General features: G+C 55.3%; 1 long non-coding RNA gene across 1 annotated transcript in view; it reads left to right on the forward strand.

Moving 5' to 3' along the window:
• The first annotated feature begins 591 nt into the window (after window positions 1-591).
• Window positions 592-22,466, forward strand: part of LOC101672289 — a 36,038-nt gene continuing 14,163 nt past the window's right edge. Inside the window, exons 1-3 of the long non-coding RNA XR_001178386.2 lie at window positions 592-982; window positions 2,593-2,798; window positions 3,305-3,510. This is a non-coding gene — a long non-coding RNA (uncharacterized LOC101672289). The remainder of the gene's footprint in view (window positions 983-2,592; window positions 2,799-3,304; window positions 3,511-22,466) is intronic.

A 22,466-nucleotide genomic window follows, 5' to 3' on the forward strand; every position in this document is an offset into this window, starting at 1 on the left:
ACACACCAAGTTTTCACCTTGCTTCGGCTGTGTCCTTGAACAGTTCCGTATTAGGTTCGCGGGGGAGGCTGAAGAGGTGAGGGCTGCTGTCCGCATCCTGCTGGACCCCGATGCTGCAAGGTCTTGAGAACCCGAGGAGGGATTGAAGTTTGGGGCCACCCGTAGGGGGAGCTTGCAAAGCCTAAGTGCAGGCAAAAGCACAGGAGCGAGCGGAGAGGGTCGAGAGTATTTGCGCTTCATTGAGGGATCCATGAGGGTGAGCAGCCTTTCCCTGTTAAGCCAGCCGGGCGCCCTGGAGGAGGGAGAAAATGCAGAGTCCGTTTAGGACTCAGGGGTGTTAAGAGGGAGTCCGTGGGGGAACGGAAGGACCAGGTTGGTGTCAAGGGCTGTGGCTGCGGGCTGCTGTCTGGGAGGGGCCTGCGGTGCCCAAGGAGAACCAGGGCATCTGGGTTAGAGGCAAGGATGGGAGAGGGGAGAAGCAGAGACAGCCCCGGGGCAGGAGGGGTGCACGGGAGGCCCAGGGAAGTCAAGCTGGCACAGGGGTTGTTGACACATACATCATCCGTGATTCCTGGTGAGAGATCGCCCTGCAAAGGCATGAAAGATCGTGTCCGTGAGTGACTCAGAAGCCAAGTATGTTGGTCCTCTTGTAATGTGAGCGGCCAGCTCTGCGGAGCGAGCCGGAGCGGTTAGCATCTCATGAATGTGTGTGGGAGGCTGACGGCGCTGGACGGGAGTTAATCATTACGCTGTTTGTGCCACTGCAATGGGCCGAGCCAGCCGGGTCCTCGGGCTGACCCCACTCCTCACCCGCCCCCGCTGCTATGCGGCCCACACGGGAAGACCACAGGAAGCTCGGATCGCGGCCCCCGAAGCAACAAGGCATTTTGCTTTGGAAACTGCCAGGACGGGAAATTAGTTGGGCTGATCAGGAAGATCAGTCTGGCGTGATTTGAACTTGGTGGTAAGGAGAAGGAGAAAGGTGAGGGGAAGAGAGGCTCAGGGACATCCTGCCGCCTCTGTGAGGTGGGAGTTGCCCGACCGAGTCCCCGGGTGGGGGGCGGGGGGAGCCACAGCTCAGCGGAGGTTAACTGGCCGGCAGACGCTTTGCTGCTAGAAACAGTGGCTGAGCCAGGCAAGGGGCTCCTGATGCCTCCCCCGGGGCCTCCTGAAGCTGCTGGACAGGAGGCTTGTAGGCCCTGGCAAGAAACAGGGGGCCTAGATCCCGCCTCTGGGTCTGCCCCTCTCAGGCGGTCATCAGGGACAAAGCAGGAGCAGGGGAGCCAGCCCACACCACAGTGACCCGGCAGCGTGGCCCTGGACGGCCTCGCGGGCTCTGTGAACCAGAGGACGGCGCTTTCCTCTGGCCGGTGGGGCAGCCTGGTCGGTGTTGCAGGATGCCGGCCCATCCCAGCACTGCTGACTCTGGATTCCTGGAGTCTTGAAATGGTAAAGAATGTCTCTGTGTTCAGAGGGTCTGGACTCTGGGCCAGGAGCTGGTCCTGCGGAGGCCGAGCCTCAGGCGAGAGCCTCCCTTGCTTGCCACTATGGTGCGTCCAGCTCCGTTCTGTTCCCACGTCCCCTGCAGAGGGCCGCTCTGCTTCTCGCCCACAGTGCCCCCCCCCCACACCCCCCTCCAGGGTGTGCGGCAAGAGTCTGTCCCGCCATCAATCTGACAGAGGCCTGGCGTCTTGGAGGCCCCCAGGGCTCAGCACCCCACTCTGAGCCTCTCCTCCATTTCTGAGACCCTCCTCTACGTCCAGGATGTCCTTGCTGCCCGCGGCTTCCCTCCACCAGAGCCGCGCAGGGCCTCCAGCCTCCTCTCCCTCATGGAGCTGTGGCCACTCCTCAGACCCACCCCTTCCAGCTCTTTCCCTCATGTGATTCACAGAGCAGCAGAAATGCTGCCTCCAGCAGACCGTCCCGTCTTTCTGCTTGTGCCGCATGGGACCCCAGTTCCTGGGAAGGTCCTTAAGCCCACGGCTGCCAGGCGGTGCTGCTCAGTGATCACGAAGATGACACGGGGTGGGCCCAGAGGCCACCCCACTGGCCGGGAGCGGTGGGAGTCCCCTGACTCACGGCATGTCCCAGGGGAACACCTTCCTTGGACCGAGGTCGGCAGACACGAAGACACCCACACCCTAAGCTCCGTGAACTTAAGAGTCCGCGGACATGGCCCCGATACGGTTGGGTCAGGGATACTGGGATGAGGAGATTGTCCTGGATTACCCAGATGGGCCTGCTGTAGTCACAAGGTTCCCTAAGCCTGTCACAGTCACTGCGGGAGTGAGCATGTGATTCCGATGGCCACTGCTGGCTTTGACGGTGGAAGGGGCCAGAGGCCAAGGAGCGTGGGCAGCCTCCAGAAACTGGGAAACACGAGGAAACAGATTGTGCCCTGGAAGTGCCCGAGAGAACGAGACTGTAAACATCTTGCTTTTAGCCCAGGGAGACCCTTTTGTTACTTCTGGCTCCAGAACTGTAAGGTGATAAATTTGTATTGTTTGACGCCGTCTGGTCTGTGATAATTTGTGAGAGCAGCAACTGAAAATGAATATACCGGGTGACATCTTTTCTTGTGACATGTCTCAGGGAATGGTTCTCCACGTGCCTGTGTCCAGGAAGTGGAGAATCTGTAGCCTGGCAGGTCCTGGAACCTTCATGCCGGTGCGCCCGGTGGCAGGACTCCAGCAGCTCCACGTAGAGCCATGGCTTTCTCGCACCTGCCTGTCCAGTGAACGCGTGACCCTCCAGCTTAGGGACAATTCCTTCCAGACTCTCGGGAACAAGTGCAGCAGGTGCGTGTTTACGGGGCTCTGGAAGCTGGACAGATAGGCCTGCAGGCTCTGGGAGGAGTGCTTTGGGACTGGAGGAGGCAGGAGGGAGGTCCGATGTCTGTCCTAAGCGTTTTTAGTCCAGCCAGGGACGGGGAGGTGCTGAGAGCATCCCACATCAGGGTGTGCTGGAGGCAGGGGTGTGGGCTGTGGAGCCCAGCCTGTGGGCAGAGGGCATTTGGGATGAGGAGGAGCCCCACTGAGGCTGAGGGGCAAGCAGGAGCAGAAGGCAGGTCTGCACAGCGGCCACGACGGTGGACAGCCTGAGGGAAGGGCCTACCTAGAAGGGGAAGCTCAGAAGCTTTGGCTTCACAGGCAGGACCAGAGTGGCGTGGGCCAGCTTCCCGGCTCTCTTCTCCCTGGGGACTCGGGAAGTCTTCTGTCCCAGGCGGGACATGGGGCAGTGGTAGCCAGCAAGCAGGCCATGAGCAGCACTGACGTGTGGTCTCTGCTTTCTTCTCACCGTCCAGCAGAACTCCCTGGAAGCCACGTGTTGACAAGGCCGGGTTCCACACCTGGAACCTGTGTGGCCAGCCCCTCCCCCCGTGGACTCATGGTATAAGCGAGGTGTGGCCTCAGTTTGGGACGCCTCGAGACTCCTGGGTTCCCTTCTTATCTGGGCACGACCACCAGCGCTGTGTGCCTTGTGTGCGGCTGGAGAACACGAGTAGGACAGGTTAGTACTGCGGGAGGTGGAGGGAGCAGCTGCAGAGTTGGCGGGGTTGGGATGGGGGCGCGGACCAGCGAGGCGGAGCAGCGGCCACGGTACAGCAAGGCTTCCTTGGGAGAACACTTTTCACTCTTGGAAGCTTCTCCCAAGTGTCCCCTGATCCTGCTCTGGGTTTTTACCTGTTTTCTCGGGGGCCTCATTCCGTGCATCTCACAGTGGGTCCCTGGGCACCCGCAGCTTCTAGAACAACGAATACATCATTTTGGATGAAGCTGATCATTTTTTAGGTACAGCCAAAGATGAGGACTTCTAAAAGTAAATCGTTTTTGAAAATAAACTTTTGAGACTTTTTAGTGGAGAAATCAGTGAAACCCATCCCAGCGTCCCCGAGAGAGCACAGTCGTCTGCACTTACTCCATCACGAGTCTTGCTCCCTGGATCCTTAAAGGGGAGTATAGCCCCCCGCCATAAGGCTATAACACATGATAAGGACAGTCCAGCATCCTTTAACATGAATTCTAAATCGAAGTATGAAGTTCAGAGACACTAATTATACATGTTTTGCCTCCTGCCTTTGTATTCCTGTAAAATGACCATTAAGGTAAGAGAGATAAAATCAGCATTTTATGCTAGGTGTCTTTATTCCCACACAGCAAGTGTGTGGTGGGCAGGAATCCAGGCCTGTGTCGTCCCTGTGCTGGGCTGTCCCCTTTCTGCAGGTGGCGGGGAGGCCAAGGACCGTGAAGGGCTTACCCTGGGCCAGAGCCGGCTTTCTATCAACATTTATCAAACGGCTCCCCGCCGGGCATTGGCTGTGCCTGTGGCAAAGTGTGGTCTGATGGGTGGGCTGTCCCAGCACCTGCCAGTGTGTGCCCGGAGAGAGTGGGACTCCGGATTCATGAAGACTACCAGTGCTTAGTGTGAAGGGAGGGAACGGCAGTTTGACTGGGACACATTTTTCATTTTAAAAATTTGCTGCCCTGACGTGTCAAGCAGAAATTAGAAGCACGCTGGTGTCTGGATGTTCTCACACTTTAAAAAATCTAGAGGTGATAGGCGACACTTCTCAACCTCTTGGGGTACGTGCTCATTAATTAGGCACAGAGAACATGACTGAATCACAGTGAAGGTGTTTGTCTTGTCTCTATTTCAGAAACACTTTGGGGAAAATGTCTTTCTCTCAAATCAGATGCAAAGCATCAGCCCTAGGGCTTTTTCAAAAAGAGCCTGTCTCCCAAACGTCATTCCCTATGAGAGATAACGGTTTTGTGGAGGGTTTACTCATCGCCCTTGAGTGGCCAGCTTGGCCACGGGACGAGTGTCCAGCCGCCCACCTCTGTGTCCCCTGTTCCTCTGATAAGCGCTCTGAGTCCCTCGTGAGGGGCTGATGTTGAGTCGGTCGTAGAGATTTTAGACTGGGTCTTGGTGCCTGTCCACTTCCTGGGCCCCAGGGGCCGATCGCTAGCTCCTGGGGCTCCAGTCTTGACTTCGCCCTGGCCAGCCGACTCTCTGGTCCCCTCGCTCTGCGGCTGACAGTGTCTGTACATTCTGTGTGACGTGGGTGAGGCCGCGGGGCTCTGGAAGTTCAGCTCTCCGGGCGCGACTGGACGAGAGCTCAGTGAGTTCATGATCACAAAACGAAAACAGGATAACTGTGGGCAGATGCAGTCCTTCCCTGGACAGAGCATGTTATCAGAGTGGAGGCCCACTGTGTCCTGGCCACTGGGAACTTGGCCCCGTGACTCTTAGACCTTGGGTGCTGGCCCGCCGCATGATCTCGGGTGTCCTTTGAGGGAGCTCTGTGCTTTTCCATCCCACTCTGCCGGGGAAGCTCCCGCATGGGGAACAAGGTCCTCACATACTCAGCGGGACACCTGGGCCACAAAGGACAGGCCCTTGTGGCTCTCTGTGCCCGTCTTCTGTGCCCCGAACTGGTCCACTGATGGTCTCGATGGCTTCAGTCCCAGCGTTGGACGTATGAGCTGGGTAGCTGCAGGCAAGTGTCTTAACCTGTCTGGACCTCCGCTCCCTCATCGGTCCAACGGGTGCCAAGGGTCTCGCTCAGAAGACACTTAGGAAGGTGCTAGGCATCTGACCCGGGGCCTGGCGTCTGTCGGTGCTCGCGAGAATGTCACTTTGTCACTTCTCCACCCCCTCCTGCTATCTTTAAGGAAACTGTTACTCCTCCGCCACCCGCTTTCCTGTCTGGGGCTGCTGTCCCGGGCTCGCTCCGGTGAGGCTCCCCCCGCCGCAGCCCCGCGGGAGCCCCACGCCCAGCGCCCCTCGTGGGTCGCGGCCGCGGGACACAGCTGAGCGCCCCAAGCTCCGGCCGCTCCGGGGAGAGCGGCTCAGCCTGGCGCCGGCCCCCGGGGGCTGCCTGCGGCCCGGCTCCCGCCCCGAGCGGTCGTGTTCACGGACCGGTGGCGGCCGCCGCCCTCCGACTCTCGACTCTCCTTCGGCGGCTCCGTCGGCGGAGGATCCCCGGGTCCAGGCCGGCGCCGGGTCCCCCCACGCGGGGGCGGGGGCGGGGGCGCTGGTCCGGGGCGCGGCCACGGCCGACCGCGTGCTTGAGGAGGTTTCTAGAAAGTTGCTCAGACTCTCGCGGCTCCGCGGAGTCCCGGCGGTTCTGAGGGCGGAGGAGGCGCGGCCCGAGGGCGGCCCAGGCAGGCGCGGGCTCCCGGCCAGCGGCCCCGGGGGGGGGGGGGAGCGGCCCCGGGGCTCGGCTCCGCGGGGGAGGCTGCGCGGCCGCTGGCCCGACCCGAGCCCACGGATGCCCCCCACCCCCGGGGCGACCCCCCCCCCGGGGCGACCCCCCCCCCCCCCGGGGCGACCCCTCCCCCCGGGGCGACCCTCCCTCCCCCAGTCACCGAGGCCCGGCCGTGACCCGCGCCGGCAGCCGGACGCTCGGCCTTGGAGAAGCTTTTATGGGGCCGCGGCCGGGACGACGAGCCCTTCCGTGTGCGGCCGCTGCGCTGGGGTCGCGCTTTATGGCGCCGCGCCCGGCCCGGAAAGCTCCTGCGACGGAGGCTCGCCTGTTTACCTTCGGGTTCATGGCCGCCGCCCGCGGGTGCCGGACCGGCGAAGTTCCACCCTGAAGGGTCCGCTCCCTCCTTCTCACGCACACCCACGCTCTCACACGCCCGCACACGCTCCCGTCCACACTCACACACGGTCTTACACACTCAGGCATGCCTTTCACACCCATAGACTCGCAACCTCTCTCTCTCTCACACACACACACACATTCTCTCAAGCGCATTGTCACACATAACCTGCACACTCACACGACCCCTTCACACTCACATTTCCACATACCCTTTCACACTCACACACTTTACACTCCCACTCTCACATACACACACATCCTTTCAACTCACACACTAATATTCTCACACACCCTTTCACACTCACACTCTTTCATACACAGTCTAACACATACACACATGCTGTCTTTCACACACATATGTCTCTCACATACACACTCAAACTCTCTCTTACACACATTCTCTCTCTCTCACACACCCCCCCTCTCTTCTCTCACACAAACATTCTGTCTCTCACACACAGGTCTCTCTCATACACACACAATCTCCCTCACATACACGCACACATTCTCCCTCTCACATGCATTCTTTCTCTCACACACGTTCCATCTCTCATACACATACATCTCTCACATACACACTCACACAATCTCCCTCGCACACATTCTGTCTCTCACACACACATTCTCCTTCTCTCTCTCTCTCTCTCTCACACACACACACACACACACACTCCTCGTAGACTCCACTCTCCACAGTCTCCAGCCATCTCCTGTAACTCTGCTCTAGCCATGAGCCACAGGCCACCATGAGCTCTTGCTTCTCCTGGAGCCCCCTGGGTCTCCTGACTGGCTTGTAAAGGCTGCTTTGTGGAGTTCAGGGCAGAGGGGTAGACTGGATGGAGTAAGGGCTGGTGCTCTAGCCGTGTTCCTTATTTACTCTTTGATTAGACCAGCTTCACATTTCTTTTTTGTCTCCTGGGGTTTTTCATGAACTTTCTTTGAAGAAATAATTCTAGTGCTAAAAAGGATCTGGAGATGACTGGCCCACCTTAGTTGGGGCCAAGACGCTAGAGGAGTATATATGAAGTGTCCCCAGCCCCACAACCAATGGCTTAGGGAGGTCGGGGAAGTTACTTTGGCTGTGAGTCTGGCGTGGAGGGCTGGGAACTGAGGCGGCTGTATTTGTGGGGGTGGGGTTTCTGGAAAAAGTGCTTTGGGGATGAAAGAACATTCTTCTTCAGAATGCTTTTTGGGGAAGTATAGGGCTGTTTTTCTTTGCTGGAGTCAGCTCATCTGTGAGCCATCCATCTGTCCTTTATCTGTCCACGCACACCTTCTCCACCCACCCAACCACTTCCATTCACTACCCATGAGCCCTCCCTTTCTAAGGCTACCTCCATTGCACCCAGCACTCCTGGTGGCTGTGAGCTGTGATGGGGGAAAGTTGGCTGCATGACCTCGTTAACCACAGCATCTGAGGAGAGGTTGGTGCACGGACCACTGCAGTGGGACCTCCTGCTGGACCTGAAGAGGCCATTGGGATAAAACTCCATTGGAGGCTGGAGGAGGAGGTCTAATACCGCAGGCTGATCAGGGTGTAAGCACGGGGCCGGCGATAGCAAAGAGGCATGTCCTGGAGTGCAGGTCCCTCTGAGGGATCTCCCCGCAGGAGTAGGTGATACAGAGACATCTGGGCAGGTCAGGGAGGCAAGGCCTCAGCGACTAGACATGGCCAGGCTTGGACTATCGTGAACAGGGCTTAGCCCTATCATGGTTGCCAGAAGATGCTTAGAATGAGAACCAGGGGTCAAGGAGTAGACCAGATGTCTGTATTGAGGAGGCATCTGCAGACGTGCTGGGCACGCTCTCCTCTCCAAGCCTTGTTCCAGCAATTCCCTCCACCATCTGGAAAGATCTTTGCACAGGTTTCTCTCCGACTGACTCCAGGCTTTGCTCTAACTTCATCTCTCAGTGAGGTCCATGTTGACTGATTCATTTAATGTACAACCTGCCCCCACCACCTCCTCCTCCCATTCCCCTTTCCCGCTCCTTCCCCCCAGAATACACGGGACCTTTAACCTACTACATAACTTATTTATGTCTTGAGCTTATCATTCATTATCTCCCTCTCCCTACTAGATTGCAGAACCTCAACCAGTATCTGTTCAGTGAATAGGAGGGACTCGCTGGGGCTAAGCTTGGCTGTGGCAGGTAGGGGCCCTCCTCTCCCCTTGGCCTCTCCCAGGGCAGGAGATAGCGTGCAACTGATGGAAATATACTGGGTCTGCCAAAAGGACACGAAACCAACCCATTCTGTTTGTTTGGGACAATAAAAATACGGCCTATATACCAAGAGAAGAGCAAAGTCACCCCTGCCATGCACAAGTGATGTGCCCCCCCTTCTTATGCCTGTGAGGTTGGTTCCATCCTTACCCCCATTTTAAAGATGAGAACCTGATGATCTGAGAGGTTATGTAACTCAGCCGGGGACTAGCAGCTTGTAAATCGAGGTCACTGGTCAGGCTCTGCCAACTCCAGAAGTCTGATTGCTACCTGGGCTCCACTCTCTCCAGGCCAGGGTCGCCCCCTCCAGAGCGTCAGGGGGCTGCGTGCTTCCAGGAGAGTGACATGGTGTTTCGCTGGGGTGTGTGTGACTCTCACCCCTATGCTTTAATGCTGCCCGTGAGGGGTGGTGACAGGGAGGGGAAGCAAGGACAGCCAGCAGCTGGGGCTGGGAGCCATCCACGGGCTGGTGGGCAGCAGCCCGCGCTCGGCCCCTCCAGCAGGTGCACACATTCGGGTTGAGCGGCTTGGATCACACCTTCGATTTTTAGGGTTTCTCCGTGTCCTGACTCTGCCGAAGGGGCTTGCTTGCTGTGTTCTCAGAGGCTAATTCGATTTCAGGGCAGCTAGTTGAAGGTGGGTCCCCACCGGGGCAGCCTTTTGTGGCCAGGGACATGGTGGCAGAATTTGCCGGCAAAGCCCGGGGCCCGAAGGTCATCATCCGGCTCTTCACAGTTTGCGGCATCGCGCGTGTGGCTGGGGCTCGAGGCCAGGGTTCTGCCCCGGTGCCCGGGCTGGCGGCTGCTCTGAAGGTCAGCCAGGCAGGCAGTCGGGCCCCTGTTACTCTGGTCTCCTGAAAGCATCGGGCGTTCACCAGGGACCTGTTGCCGGCAGCACGGGAAGGTCTGATGACGGAAGGCTCCATTCCAGTAGATCCTCCCTGTGGCACTTGGCTGTCCCTGCAGCCAGGATGCTGCGTTTCTGCTGAAAATGGAGTTGACGTCATCAGTCTGAACTCATTTCTTTGGGGCTCAGGGACCCATGTGAAATTGGCCCAAATCGCCGTCACCCAGCGCCGCTGCTCGTCTTCCCCTGGCCACAGGTGCATCATGGCGCCCTGGTTAGCCCAGCAGACCCCGGCTCCCTCCAGCCGTAGTGGCCCAGAAGCCGTGTTCACTAAGGCTTGCTGTGTTCTAGGCTCTGGGACACGGAGAGACACGAGTCTCTGTCCTCCAGGTGCTCCTGGTTTAGAGGCCAACCCAGTGAGGTGAACATCTGTTTTGTGCAACTAAGGGTTGAACCAACCGGAACATTTCTGAACCAGGTCTGTGTTTGTAGCTGAGAATGTCATGACAAGCAAGGGAGACACGGTCTCACATTCTCCTGCACTGAATAACCCAGATGTCAGCTCCAGGGTGGGGGCCGTGGGGGGGGGGTACGGACCCGGGGCAGGCGCTCCTACTGCTCACCTGGGGGAGATGGCAGAGGTCCGTGGAAGACGTAGCATCTCAGCTGAGACCTGGGACTTAGGGCCTCATCATTTCACAGTTGGGGGAGGGGATGGCAAAGGAGGAACCGTGTTTCCAATAGAGGGAACAGCGTGTGTGAAGCCCCAAGTCCAGACGGTTCGGCACAAAGGGAGACTGGTGGGCAAGGGAGGGAGGGGCGAGCCATGCAGGGGAGGAAATTGAGGGACAGGTTGTAGGGAAGGGAGAAGTAGAGAGTGTGTGGAGGGTATGGAAAAGGTGAGTGTGAAGTTTCTGGGGGATGATCGTGTGGCATCTGGGAGGTGTATTCAGGCTGGACGTTGGGGGCTGGGGTATGGGACAGTAACTGGGGCCGTGGAGGGGGCGCTCACCTCCAGGGAGAGAGTGAAACGAGAGAGGAGGGCCCGGACCCAGCTGCAGGGTTACCGCAGATGAAGCTGGGCAGGTGCGCTGAGGGAGGACGACCCAGGGGCAAGCAGACCCCGAGAGGGGCTCTTCCGGCGACAGTGCGGGGAGAGGGTTCCCTGGAAGAGGTGGTCCTGGTCCGCAGGGTGGGATTCATCTGACAGGTTAGGGGCAAAGAACTAGGGAGTGTCTTTTGGAGTTAAGGGGGTGGGGAGGGGCAGTGGGCAGAGGTGGGGTGGGCGGGAAGGCAGGGGAGAGGCCGGGGAGGGGCAGGCAGCTCTCACAGGAGGCCGACCCGGAAGGGCAGAGAGCCCTAGAGCACGTGTGTGCTGTTCTAGGATGAGAAGCCAGCGTGCTTGCAGGTGAGCTGCAAAAGGCTGGTGGAAGCCCAGGTGACTCATCCATGAGGGCCATGAGGAGTGGGAAGGGGGAGGTCAGGGCCGGAGGGATCCGGGGATTGGCCACGGGGAGGAGGACGGAGGTGGGCCCTGGTGGAGCAGGGCGGGGGCTTCTGTTTCCTCCGGAGGTGAAGCCGAATGCAGGTGGCAGAGGGAGGGGCAGCTCTGAACTTTGAGGAGGGGCGGAGGAGGTTTGCTGCAGCTCTCGGGGCTGGCAGTGGGGCTGGGCGAGCACCGAGTCCCGGGTCATCACGTTGCTGCAAGGACACGGGCACCACGAGCCACTCGGTTTCCTCTCATGGAGGTAATGTAGGTACAGGCAGGCTTGGGTTCTGGTCCCAGCTGCACCTCTGACCTTGGGTGACCTTGGGCAACTTGCTGTCTCCCTGGGCCTGGGTTTTCTTATCTGTGTAATGAGGTGGCCAGACTACAAAAGCAGGAAAGCCCCCTAGAGACCTGGGATTAAATTGAAGGTCACGGGTTTGAAGATTGTATTTAGTTCACTCCTGATGAGCAGAGGCGAGGAGGAAATGAGAAGTTAATATTGAGGCAGGCCTGAAATGTGAACCTAAGAAGTGGGAATTTTATTACTACTTGGGGATTTTGCACTGGGTTCTTTTCCACAGAATTTAGGTTTGTAGGTTAATTATAAAAATGTTTCCAGGAAAAGGAAAACTCTCCTGATTTTTCATGGTTGATTTCTGTAGTTGCTGAGTTCCCTCGCCTGTATCTCTCCCGTCCTTCGGATGTAGGCGGCTAGACTATTTCGGGTTCTTTGCCATCAGCCGCTGACAGGGACAAAGGTGCAGCCAGCAGGTCAAGGCGTTCCGTTTTGTTAGGAGCTGGCAGCTCCGAGGAAAATCGTCTGTTTCTTCACTGGTTCGTTCTCACAGTCATCAACAAACCTTTAGTGAAAAGACGGATGAATGAGTACATGTGGACATGGAGAAAGAGGGTCGAGACCATTTAATAATTTCATTTCTCTCTGCTCTCTTGACTTCTGCCCATTATAAAAAACGTTATAGAAATGGAAAATAAGCCATTTATAACATCACAGAGGTGGGAGGAATGCAAAGAGAAAGCGAGTGGGTTATGGGTGTGATTAGCTCTGTACTGAAACCGACTTTGGAATTAACTCCTGTCTTGAGGAACTGGAGAAATTTGAGTAGAGACATTGTTTTCTCTCCTGAAAGGAGCCCCACTCAGTCACACGGCGATCGGTAATACACCCTAATACACCCTAATAAAAGGAAGGGTGTTAAAGAAAAAAAAAAATTCTGTTCCTTCGATTCCATTCTACAGGTCGAGAGCACGCCAGGGAGCCTGGGAGTTCTTGCTGTGTCTGCCACATCCCCTGAAACTGGCCAGACTCATCAACCATCTCCCTAGCCCTGCTCTTTTCTCCTTGAGGAGAGAAGAAAGTTCTTTGAGAGCATCTGCACTCTTTTGCGATCTGTGGAGACATGGCTCCATTTCCATCTCTTTGGGACACTTGTCCTCTCCTTCCGAGTCTAGATGTTTTTGAAGCAGGTCCATTTCATCCTCCTGGGGTAACTGATTCTGGAGTCTCCGAGCAGTGGGCTGGCTGCGCTCTGGGCATCTGCACTGTGTGTCCTCCAGACAACTCCATCGTCCCCAGGAAGTCCTCTGCTTCTCTTTGGAAAAATTGACGGCAGCATTATCTGCGAAGAAAAAAGCACACAGAGCATAATACATACATATTTTGATGAATTATCACAAGGTGTACATGCAGTTGTCAAGAAATGGAACTTTCCTAGTATTCTAGAAGCATCCCTTATATCTCTCCTAATTACTGTCCCTCTCCTGCTCTCCAGAGGTGACCACTGTCCTGACTTCTAATAACACAGATCAGTTTTGCTGTTTTTCACCTTCCTAGAAACTGAATTATATTCTTGTAGAAGGAAATGTATTCTGCTCTTGTTGGATGGCGTCTTCTATAAATGTCAAGTAGTTCACACTCACCCTTTAGGCCATCTGTCCTCTTGCTGATTTTCTGCTGTTGTATTTGTCATTTGCTGATTGAAAGTTGCGATCTCCAGCTGTGACCGTTGATGTATTTGCTTCTTGCATTTCTGTAGGTTTTTGTATTTTGATGCTCTGTTATTAGGGGTATACATGTTAGGGCCTTCTTCGTCTTCTTGGCAAATTGACCCCTTTATTATTATGTAAGGCCCTTCTTTATCCCTGATAATCTTCCCTATTTTGAAGTCTGCTGCTTTGTCAGAAATTAATATAGCTGTTCCAGCTTTCTTTCGATTAGTGTTAGCATGCTATGTCTGTGTCCCCAATCTATTTCTGTGAAGCAAGGATCACTGTTAACAGTGTTCCCCCACCATTTCCCTGGCAGGCAGTAGGGAGAGACTAGAGGGTGCTGTGCTGGGGGACACGCCCCTCCCCCAGCTGGGAGAGCCCTGGCAGTCTTCTTCCTTGGAGAACTGGCATTTATCAGGGAGAGTGCTTGGGGAGTATCACACTTGACCACCTTCCCTCCTCCTGCCAGAACCATGGCATGGATCTTCCTTAATTCTTCATTATGAGAACCTGGTAGGGTTCCTGGAGATTAAGCCTCCCCCTCCCCCACAATGTGAAAGCCCACCAATCCTGTAGCCCCGGGGGTTTCCCTCTTTTAGGCTAGCCCACACTCAGCCTCTAGCAATTTGTCAAAATGACCACTTACGTGTTCCTACCAGTTTATGACTCCAGTTTGTGGCTTTGGCTCTCTATGTAAGATCTTGGCTGTATATACCTTGTCTCTCTCAATTCAGGGGTGGTGGTTTGTCCTGCGACACCAGCCTCTGAGGAGTCCCAGAAAAGTCATGTTTCTCAGTTTTCCAGATTGTTCCTGTTGTAAGAGTGGCGGGTGACAACTCCCAAGCTATTTACATGTTGGAGCTAAGCTTGGAAGTCCCAAGTTTACTCTTAGATTGTGTCTTGGGATGGGTTTCATGTCTATTTTCATAGTTCTTTCTCTTCCTTTGGTGGAACAAATTTAATAGCTTCTTGAGGTGTGTGGGAGGTAAATACTTTGACACCTTGCATGACTGACACTATCTTCACTGTACCTCACGCTTAGTTGGTACTTTCTGGTTTTGAAGTAGTTTCCTCCCAGATTTTTGAAGACCATGTCGCATTGTCATCTAGCATTCGGGTTACTCTTGAGAATCAAAGCCATTTTTATTCCTGATCCTTTGTATGGGACCTATTTTTATCTCCCTGACAGCTTGTAGGATTTTCTTTTTATCCTTAGTGTTCTTAAATGTCCTGCTACTGTCTTGGGGTGAGTCTGTTTCATCTATCATGCCAGGCACTCAGTGGGTCCTAGGCTGGAAACTCATGTCTCTCGGGTCTCAGAAGTGTTCTTAAATTATATCTTTTTAAAAAAATTTTTAGATTTATTTATTGATTTGACAGAAAGACACAACCAGAGAGGGAACATAAGCAGGGAGCCTGATGCAGGGCTCGATCTCAGGGCCCTGGGCTCATGACCTGAACCAAGAACAGATGCTTAATGACTAAACAACCCAGGCCCCTCTTAAATTACATCTTGATGATTTTCTTTCTTCCGTTTCCCTTGATTTCTTTCTCTATCTCTGAAACTCTCTTTCCGAACATGGGACTTCTTGAACTAAGCCTTTGAGTTTTGCTCTATTTCCTCTCTTTTATCTTTGGTCTTTCTAATGAGAGGTGTTGGTGTGTGGGAGGTCTGGAGGGAACAATGACAAGGCCTCTCAACCATGGAAGAGCGGGGCGGGGGGGGGTGGCGGGAAGGAACCGAAGGGTCCGAAGCAGGGGCTCTTCTCGTGCTGTGGCGTTCTGATGCAGCACCCGGAGATGTCTGCAAACTCCAACTTCAGTCTGGTTCTTAGGGCTTACCTTGTCCTCCAAGGAAGTTGTATTGAAGTCCTAATGCCCAGCACCTCAAATTGTGACCTTTAGAAATATGGTCCTTATAGAATGTCATTAGTTAAGATAAAGTCATAGTGGAGTAGAGAGAGTCCCCAAGCCAATGCCACTGGTGTGTTCATAAGAGGGCCATGTAAAGACAGAGATGTGAGGACAACGCCACATGGTGAAGGGGACATCTATAAGCTATGGGATGCTAGGCTTGCTGGCTGTCACCAGAAGCTAGGAGAGAGGCATGGGGCTGTTTATCCCTCAAAGCCCTCAGACGGAACCAGCCTCATCCATACTTTGACTTCAGACTTCCAGCTTCCAGAACTGTGTTGTTTGCTGGTAGCTTGCTAGGGCATTCCCAGCAAGCTAATACACTGTCCTCTTATGTTATCAAGAAGGCATGTTTGTCAAGGTAAAGGAGACACGTAGTTTTTAGTCCTTTCAACAGAGTTTGTTACCTTGGTTTAGCCTTTTTTCCAGAGAGTTTGGGCAGGTGCCTTGAACGGCTGCCCAGACCCGATAGATGTCAAGGGTCAGCAGCCTCCATAGCGCCTCCCAATTCTGGTTTAGGATTTAGCTTTTTACTACTGGTCCAGCCAGTTACTACCCACCCCACGCCTCCAGGTTCCAGCATTTTCCCGCGGCGCTTTCCCCAATAGCTTTTGCTCCTTGGGGGTCTCTACGAGCACTGTCCAGTAGAGTTTTCGGTGATGATGGAAATGTTCTTTATCTCCGCTCTTCAGTATGAGAGCCGCCGGTCATGTGCAACTACTGAGTACTTGTGATGTGGCTAGTGCAAAGGACAGACTACATTTTTGAATTTGTTTAATAAAAATGCAGCGTAACTCATGTGATTTGGCTACCATATCGGATAGCACAGATCTATACTGTAAAGCAACACAAAAAAAGTTTTTGATTGTCAAGGTAATTAGGGATGTAATGGAAATAAAGGAATGTGGTATCTTTAACACATCTGCTCTCTTTGCCCTAATGTCTCTTGCAAGCCTTAAATTTTATTTCAAAGAGATCTTAGTGCTACACCAGCAATAGTGAATTAAAAAAAAGTTCTGGCCCTATGTCGCCGAGGAGCCCTGTGGTAGGGTTCTGTGTGCACGAGGCAGCTTTGTGGGGTCCTTCCCGTCACAGGTGAGAGCCTGGGCAGGTAGGAAGAGAAGAGGCTGTCCGCGGACCCAGAGTGGACGTGGGGCCCCTGCTTCCAGGCCTGTGCTTCTCGTGGCAGCCCACCTTTCCTCCAGCTCACGACTTGTTGACCCGAGGGCCTCCTCTGTGGCGGTTCAGACTCCTGTCAGCTCAGGTGTGCTTGAAGCTTCTAGAGACTTCACCAGGCAACCCTCTGTGCCTCCCAAATATTCATGTTGGTCTCCCAGACCCTGCGGCCCCTGGGTTGCTGGAAAACAGATTGGGTTGGTAAAAATATGTACGTGTGTGTTCTCACAAAACCTGAGAAAATCACACCTCCACGTTGACAAAGAAATCTGTTTGTGCTGCTCCAATAATCACTTCCTAACTGGTGGGAAAGCAGGCCATATGTCTGCGAAGTGGCTAGTGGAGGGGAGGGTCTCCTTCCGCTGAGCCTTGCAAAATACCTTTTTCCAGCTGATCGGCTCCCAAATCAAAAGACACCAGGCCACATGCTTCTGCTTCCAGAGAGTAACCTCTGGGCAAATTGCTCTTGCGGATGGAAGGAATAGGGGCTGGAAGCAGCCCTCACAGGTTGTGATGTGTGTGTGCTTGGGGAGGAGGAGGCCAACAGGAGTTCTAAGTTTAGAAGTTCGGTATTGGGCGAGGGGGGATGCCGACCCCCAGAGAGGGTAAAGCAGGAAGGTTGCGTTGGCAGAAAGCGGGGTTTGATTTACTGGGGAGACCTGCAGCCCCTGCTGGGGACTGTGGCATCCAACTCTAGCAAGTTCCTTGTGCCGAGCTCAGCTCCCTCTGTGACACCCCGGTAGGCTCCCACGGTGGCAGGTGGAGGACGAGTGATCTGCAAGGCTCCCTCCTCCCTCACTCCTGGCCCTCAGGCCTTGTTGAGGCTGTGGCTCAAGGATTCAACCCTGGACGTGGTCATTGTGTTGGGAGGCTAGTGCACACAGTAGCAAAGCAGTAACACCTAGGAGTTGTCTCCTCTGAGCCCTTCCCCAAGAGTCAGCTAGAGCTATGATTCTAGAATGGTGGGCATCTTTCCCGCAGCGCTGTATCGGAAGCAAGCCTGTCCTTCCATAGTTGGCTTTGTGACCTCAGGTCGATCCCAAACCTTATGCTTCTATTTTCTCACCCGAGACCCCAAAAGGTAGTGTGAAGAAATCAAGCTAAGAGATGCAAAAATAATTTAAAAAAAGATTTTATTTATTTATTTGGGAAAGAGAGGGAGAGTGAGAGAGAGCACGAGCAGTGGGTAGGGAGAGGGAGAAGCAGACTCCCCGCTGAGCAGGGAGCTGGATGTGGGGCTCGATCCCAGGACCCTGGGATCATGACCTGAGCAGATGCATAGTGGACTGAGGCATCCAGGCGTCCTGCAGAAATACCTTTAGAGATTGGGGTGCCTGTGAGGCTCAGTCCGTTGAGCGTCCAACTCTTGATTTCGGCTCAGGTTGTGATCTCAGGCCCCGGAAGTCTGCTTGAGACTTTTCCCCTCTGCCCCTCCCTGCCGCCGCTCACATGCTCTCTCGCTCTCTCCCAAAATAAATAAACCTTTAAGAAAGTCTTTAAAAAAGTTATTGATTTTTGTGCCCATTTCCGTTTCATTTTAAAAAGTTTATATTTTTTCTAAATAAACAGCTATCCGTTCATTATGTGAACTGTTTCTCTTTTTTAGAAAAAAATATGTCCTTCATGCTCTGAACTGATTGATTATTCAGAAGATCTGGGAAGTGACGCTTATGTCTTGGAGTCCTCACTATCCAGTAGGGGGTTTATCAGGGAGTGCCAGGGACTGAAGGCTTATGTCCCGCTCTTCCCCTCATTTCATACCCTCGTGGAGTGGGATTGGGGTCTTTGGGAGCAGATTAGATTGTGAGGGTGGGGTCCCCGTGAATGGGGTTAGTACCTTTATAAAAAGAGACCCACTGAGGCGATCTCTGCCTGCACCCTGTGAGGACAGGGCAAAGAAGTGGCGTGTGTAAGCCGGGAAGGGGCCTTCACCCGCACCCGGCTGTGCGGGTGCCCCATCTCTTCCCGCCCTGGCCCAGCAGCAGACAGATGTTGGGTTAGGCCATCTTGCTCGCGGTGTCTGGCTACAGCGGCCTGGGCAGAGGTGTTGGGTGCGGCCTGTAATCGCCAAAGCCGGTACGGTGGTCCTTGCCAGTCTGGCCCACTGCATGTGGCATAAATATTCACTTCGTCCTGGGGTCCTGCTCGGACCCCTTTTGCTCCCGCCATCCAGGAGTGCCCGTGGAGACCCCCCAGTCCGCTCTCCTGACCGCACTCCACGCGCGATGCTGTCGTTCACGCAAGGAGCACAGGGTGTTCAGCCACAGAACTCTCACTGTGGCGGTGGCAGCCGCTGAGCAGAGCGAGACCACGGAGAGACACCGTCATTCCTGAACCTGGAGGCGACGCTGGCCCCCAGCGATTAGGCCTGGACCCCACGGGCCCTGCCTCAAAGGGTTCTTTCCCGATCTCTTCCAGCTGGAGGTCATCTCCCTTTGGAAGCCCCTTGGTGCATTCATTATCTGCCGGGCTCGGGGGCACTTGTTCCCGTCTGTCTGCCTCCAGTGAGTTATTTCTGAACCTGCCTTATCTCGCCCCGCTAGCGCCTCAGGGGCGGGGCTGTCGGAAACACCTGCCGTCTCCCTGCCCGAGCGTTATCCCTGGTTGAATCCCGGCCCGCGTCGCCCCCTCTGTTCCTGGATTTCTGGCACCTTCTGCGCCCTGGGGAGGGGGCAGTATCCGCAGCGGGCCTCCACCTGGGGCACCGAGAGCCCCCTGGGGCCGTGCTGGGGGTCGGTTGGTTTCCTTCCCCGTTCCTGCCGTGCTCTGTCCTGCTTCGTGTTCAATGTCTTTCCATCAGGGACACCTCGCTGGGTCCCTCTTGTCCCTGCTGATGGCCTTTCTTCCAGACTCTTCTTCCCTTTAGCTCTTAGCGCTCCCTGCCCGCGGTCCGCCACACACACCCGGATCTCCCCGACGGGTTTCACACCCGCGCCGCGGTGGTCCTCCGCTTCCTGCTGGGAGCTCCCAGACGCTCGTGTCTGCGGTCCAAGCGGAGGCCTAGTGTCCGGCATCTCCTGCCCGAGTCGGCGGCACCAGCTTCCCCCAGGGCCCACATGCTCCTCCTGGACTCGCCTCTGTCCTCGGCCCCGCAACCGCTGCTCTGATCCCCCTGCCGCGTGCTCGGGTGGGCTCTGCGGTGTGACAGATCCCCGGGTCTCAGGGGCTGCTACAGTAAACAGGGGTGTCTTGCCCACGGGCCGTCCGCCGCGGCTGGGCCTGAGGCCTGCAGCTGTCCTCCAGGGAGCTCCGGCCACGGCGGTGCTGCCCCGAGCCCACGCCTTCTCGGACTGTAGCAAAAGGGCGAGAAGGGACCCGAGGATCCTGCAAGAAGCCTGGGAGAGGCTGATGTCCCCTCTGCCCCATCCCACTCACCGCCTGCCTTGTGTGCTCTGGGGGAGGAGATGAGCTGCTGCCCCCAGCCTCGCCTCTGCCAGGCCCCTGTTCTTCTGCCTCGGCCGCCACCCTCACGGCCACGGCCCTCACCTCAGCCCCTGTCATTTCTACCTGGGCCTGTGGCCATTGCCCGGACGTCTGTCCCCGCGGGCAGTCCCTTTCCTTCTCTGGGCCTCCTCAGAGCCGTGGGAATGTCTCCCTCTTCTGTGGACCCTGCCACGTCCTGCTTCAAAACCTGCTGAGGCCTGACTCCTGTGCCCCGGGCATTCTGTCCATTCTCTGGGCAACGACGGGGCGGGGGGGTGGGCTTTGGTGGCCGACCCGTCTCAGCCTCTCTGCTCTCGTCTCCCAGTGCCCTCCTCAGCTCTAAAGGCCACACACTCCTTGTGGTTCCCCAAACGGCGTGACATTTTCTCGAGTCCCCCAACTTCGTCTTCTGGAGGTCTCTCTTCCAGAACACAGCCCCCGATCGGCCCGCCAGAGCCAGCTTGTAGTGGCCTAGACGGAAGCTCTCTTCTCCGGGCTTCCAGAGCCCTTCATCAGAACACGTGCTGCGTTTCCCTGTAACTGCTTCTCTGAGAGACTGACCCGACCTGCAACTGAAGGTGAGTGCGGCTTCCATGTGCCGACCATGGCGCTAAGAAGAGCTTTACATGTTTTAACTCACTGGGTCTTCACAGCTGTCCTGTGAGACAAGCACTACTGTGGGTTTTCTTTAAAAACATAATGGAGAAACCGAGGCACAGAGAGGTTAGGGGACTTGCCCAAACCCGCACAGCCTGCACGTGTTGGAGGCAGGTTGACCTGTAGCCCATGTGTGTGGCCTCTGTCACCGATGGCATTCTTCTTCATGGCAGTCTTCGTCTGCAAAACACTGGTCATTAAAGTTCTGTCAGACACACATGTGGGGCAGTTTTCTGGTTTTTTTCAACCTTCTCCTCGCCTGCCTCCATATGTCTTTCCGAAATCTCCCCAGGCTTCTCTTCTTGCTCTATTTCTGAACTTGAGAGGTAAGAAAACTCATGAAACTTTCACTATATTTTGTTCAAACAATTGAATGATCCTGTCCTAACAGTGAGCACTCTTGCCCTTAGACAGTCACTCCAGGGCTGTCCTTGCCGCCTGGAACGTTCTGGATGACTTCTTTGGGAACCAAATGCATAGAGAGCTCACCAGTCACCTGGAAGAGCCATTTCCATGACTTTATCACCACCACCTGCCCCATACGAGCAGCATCCCAGGGATTCTCCTGAACGACAGTTACTAATGAAACCTGCTTCCCTCAACATTTCATTAATTTCAGTAAGTGTGCAAAGTGATGTACTTTAAAACTAGCACTCCCTAAATGGCTGCCTTGTCATGGGGAAGCAGAGAAAGGCACTGTAGCTGTGTCCTGGGGCTGCCCTAACAAAGACGAGCCAGAAGTCCAAGGTCGAGGTGTTGGCAGGGCTGGCTCTACTGAGGCTTCTCTCCTTGGCTTGTAGACGGCCATCTTCTCTCCATGTCTTTACTGGGTCTTCCCGCTCTGTGTCCTCATCTCCTTTTAAGGACGCTAGTCATACTGAATTAGGGCCCACCCACATGACCCCATTTTACCTTAATTGCCTCTTTGAGAGCCCTGTCTCCAAATACAGGCACAGTCAGAGGAACTGGGGCTTAGGACTCCACCTGTGAGCTCTGGGGTGACCCCACGGAGCCCACAACAGGCAATGACTGAAGGCCCAACCACTCTCGGCTCTGCATCCAACACCTCCGTGACCTTGGTCCAGCCCCCGCTTCCCAGGTTTCAGTTTCGTTATCACCAACATCGAGGGTCAGACCGGGTCACCCTGGGTCGTTAGAAGTTCAAGGTTCCAGGAGAACCAGTAACGGAATCATGCTGGGAGAATACACTGCTTCTGGGCGGTGGGCAGCACCAGGGCTCTGGCGATCAAGCGCTCTCATTTCTCAGTATTTGACAACAGACTTTATTATCTCTGGCAGCAAGCTGAGTGTTTCTCCTGGGATCTGAAAGAGCCACAAGAGCCACGTCTCAGCTGGAAACATCCTCAGTGAAACGTTGGTCTTTTCCTGTCTTCTGAGTCCTGAGGTGGGACCTCCTGGTCGTGCACTGGAGGGAAAAAGGAAGATGTCTGGGGCTTTCTAAGCAGAAAAAGGACACTTTCTCTTCAGAGTAACACTATAGACATGCTCTGTTAGAGATCAAAGCCAAAGCAAACCAACCGGTGAATGAAAAACAGCAGGACAGCCCAAGCCTTCTTGTGGGCCTGAGGCAGACCCACTCAGCCACGGCTGGCTTTGGCCAGCTTGGAGCTCGTCCCTAACTTCCCAGGTCCCTGGGCTTGGCTGGCATGGGCGGTGCTTCCAGAACAAGCCCGAAGCTTGCAGCCTACTCTTTACTGAGCGCCGATGTGGCAGAGTTCTATGGTGTGTGCCAGACCCGAGCCTGCCTCCTCGGGTGGTGGCCGTGTGGGACCAGCTGGCCTTGTCCGCTGGGGCGGACGGGAAGAAAAGCAGGAACTGGGGCTCTCTGAGCGGGTCCCGCTTCTCCTACCTGGAATGGTACCTTCGCTCCTCTCTTCACTAGAAAAAGTGGGTCTTCAAGCATAGCCTATTTATGCAAGTGACCCAACTTTCCAGATTCTGTTTCCTTCCCCATGACTTTGCAACCCAGAGACGCAGGAGAGTCCTCGTGAGGGACACGCAAGAGCCTTGAACGAACACAGCCAGTGCCCAGGACGCGGGAGTAATCTGCTGATTGATTTTGTGCGCGCCTCTGTTGAGTTGGGGAGAGGTTGGGTGAGT

This window comes from Mustela putorius, unplaced genomic scaffold (genome assembly GCF_011764305.1).
Source record: "Mustela putorius furo isolate JIRA1106 unplaced genomic scaffold, ASM1176430v1.1 tig00000813_pilon_pilon_pilon, whole genome shotgun sequence".
NCBI classification, from domain to species: domain Eukaryota; kingdom Metazoa; phylum Chordata; class Mammalia; order Carnivora; family Mustelidae; genus Mustela; species Mustela putorius.